Genomic DNA, 3,347 nt, shown 5'->3' on the forward strand with positions numbered 1-3,347 from the left:
TATGTAGTTCCTCCTGTGATCACTGGAGGGCAGTCACTCCGAGTCACCGAGCACTTTATTAGGTACACCTCCACACCCTCTTATTCATGCAATTATCTGATCAGCCAATCACACGGCAGCACTGCAATGTAAAATGTAAATCATCCAGGTACAGGTCAGGAGCTTCAGTTAATGTTCACATTAAACATCAGAATGGGAAAAGAACGTTTTGACTGTGAACATGATTGTTGGTGCCAGACAGGCAGGTTAAGAGTGTTCCTGAAGCTGCTGATCTCCTGTGATTTACACAGCACAACAGTCTCTTTTTACTGTAATGCACATACAGAAGCTGCATGAATTGTGCAGCTGACGGATCAGAAATGATTGTGATGGAATCGTGTCAACATGGACGAGAATCTCAGAGGAATGTTTCCAACGTCTCGTGAGACCACGCCATGGAGAATTTAGTTGTGACGTTAAAAACTAAAGCAATCAAGAAGAGAGTGCTGTTTCTATTATTCTGTCCTTCACTTCTATAAATAGCATTACAATGGTACAGGGGTTCAGCTTTGAAAACTAAGTGTTTATTAAGGGCCTGCAGATACAATTGATACGCTAGACGCCTGAGTGGACTCGATGGAATCAACATTTACATTTTATACTTAGTCATTTTGCAGATGCTTTTATCCAGAGCGACTTAAAAATGAGGGACAACACTAAAGCTTCAGTGCAGTGGGAGACCATTGAAGTAAGTACTAAGTACTAAATCTGTTCAATAAGGTGAAATGCATGGAGTTCAGGTAAAGAAGTGACTGTTGAATTCAAATGCTATTTAAACACTAATGTTTTAAATGTGCCATATTTCTCTTCATTTATGATATCACACTGAGGTGTTTAAAGCCAGGGCCCTCGTAAATACTCTCTGTGCATCCTCAGCGAGCCTGCTGAGGGAAATACTGAGCACATTGTGGGTGGTGATAAATGGGAGGGTCATTTGCTTCTAGGATTCCAAACATTGGAATGAATCTGTATGCTTCTTCTGCTGCCGTTATTAAAGTTTGGCCTGAAGACAAGTAGATCACGTTAGAAACAGGGTCTTTGTTTATCTCTATTGCAGATGCTGGGGAAGTCATAACTGCTCTAAGATCAGCTACAGACACGCCTGCACTAAGAGCAAAATTCTGCAGTGACTCGCTATCAAGACAAAAGTAACTTGGTACCTTTTGATGGCTTTAATTGCAATGTTTAGATCAGCAATGATGACAGTGAACCCAGGGATTGGTGCAGATTCTACAAATGCAGACAGAGAGAGGCGTAGTACTTTACAGTTGACTGTAAAACCTCTTTCTTCTTGTTGATGATCCCACGGCTGATATTGGGCAGGGCATAGCAGAGTGTTCCTCTTGTTAGCAGGAAGTTCTCTCTCTAGAGTCTCCTCTTAACAGACGGAAATCATACAGGTGGAGCTCAAAGCTGGCACCAGGAAGACCTGCGGAGACTCAACACCTTGTTTCTGAAGACCTGTGTCACAAAGAGAATGGAGACGTTGATATCAGGGAGTGAAATTTTAAATAGAATTTCCTCATGTCAGGTATATACTTCACAGTAAGGGTTACTGTCGCAGCAACACAAAGACAAGTGGATCATATGTACAGTAGACTAAATGGTTCAGATTGGAAAAGATGAGAGGTCACGCTTGCAGAGTGTCATTAGGAGGCTCAGTCAGTGCTCATATGACTTATTTTATTACCTGTTACCATTGTTAGCTCCTCCTCTCACCTTGGGCTGCCCAGTTTTTCCTCTAATCTCAGATTGTTTCAACTGATTAATTGTTAGAAGTGTGGGAGCATAAAACAAACCAGTCCTTCACAGGATAAAAAAATGTGATCCTAATCTAAAGAACCATTAGATCACGTTCTACAGATTTATAACATAATTTCATATTTTGAATGTGGAATTGTATTTGAATGTAAGAGAGTACGATGTGTCAGGGTCAGATAGATACAGTCTGCTAAAAGCTTCTATTCCTTAAGCGAATACACAGAGATAGTGTTTAGTATCACAACAAGATTGGTTTGTTTTCAATAGCTGTAATCAGTAATCATTGTAAATGTATTGTCCTTACCTTGAATGCAGTTTTCTCTGATTTGTGTCAGAGTTATTTCTGCGTTGAACTCCCTCTGACTTCTTTCTTCATTACGTAAGTCCTGGTCGATCTTTGAGCGAACAAAGTAGAACTTTTTCTCCATCCTCTGAATCTCCTGAGCGAGTTTCACATCATTTTCTCTGAAGCGATCAGCTGAGATGTGATGAAGAAGTCGAACCTCTCAAATCCAACATGCTGCAGGTACTTGTCAGCTGGAAAGCTGGTGGTTTCCAATGCCAGGGAGATCCCACAACGTGACATTGGGATAGTTTTTGGATGGGGGTATGGTGTAACATCTGAGGTGGTTTTCTACACAACCAGTAGGAAGCGGCCTTCACATCTCTGTTGTCTATGCTCTAAAGGCATTAACAAAGGTGGATTTTCCAGAGCCAGACTCCCCTGTGATGCCAATATTTAATGGAATATTATTCTGCTGCTTCATATGCTCCTGGATCTTTGCAAGCTGCTGAGGCAGGCCCGTAGGTTTGAGCACAGCCCTAATTTTCTTCTATTTGTTCATAATCAGGTGGGTCTACCATGGCACTCCTTGGAAAAATAAGAAACATAAAATCACTGTACTGTTTTCATTTTTGTACAGTAAATGCAGAATATATGTTAAGAGATTACAATTCATTACATGTTAAACGTGTGTATCTTTATAAAAGCTTGTGTTAGTATATATGCTGTAAGCTACAGTGTGGCCTGCAATCAGTAAATGCTCCTCAGCCCTGGCCAGCTATGATTGTTTTGCAATACTCCTCTAATTTCCATTCTGGATATGAATCAGATGGCTCATCCATGCTGATTCTTTAAAGAAGAAAAAAGAAAAACATGCAATAATCATCGCAATTGTTATTTTGGGGTTGAATAACAGTAAGCAAATTATATGAACTTGCTTTGAAATGGTATTGTATGCTACAAAACCAGCAATCTTATATTCCATACAAAGAAATCATGTGAGCTATAAAATCACTTCTAACAACAGATAATAGTTTTGTTTCGACTGACACTGGTTAGTCCATCCTACTCATAGAACAGCCATGATCCTACTACATGTAGGATAATGCAAAGTGTGGTTACCTACGACGAAACTACGGTATTAAGCACAGAAAAAGTCGTAAACTGACGAGAAATTAAACCGATTTTACGTCGTTTTAATCTATATTGTAATATAATATTTTTATAGTTTCAGCAGTCAATAAACAATACATGTTAAGGCACA

The 3,347-nt window shown here is 39.7% G+C and overlaps 1 pseudogene; it reads right to left on the reverse strand.

Moving 5' to 3' along the window:
• Window positions 1-1,417: 1,417 nt before the first annotated feature.
• LOC111226090 lies at window positions 1,418-2,713 on the reverse strand (annotated as a pseudogene).
• Between the last annotated feature and the right edge of the window lie 634 nt (window positions 2,714-3,347).

The sequence above is a fragment of the Seriola dumerili genome, unplaced genomic scaffold (genome assembly GCF_002260705.1).
Source record: "Seriola dumerili isolate Sdu_G_001 unplaced genomic scaffold, Sdu_1.0 BDQW01000149.1, whole genome shotgun sequence".
Classification (NCBI taxonomy): Eukaryota; Metazoa; Chordata; class Actinopteri; order Carangiformes; family Carangidae; genus Seriola; species Seriola dumerili.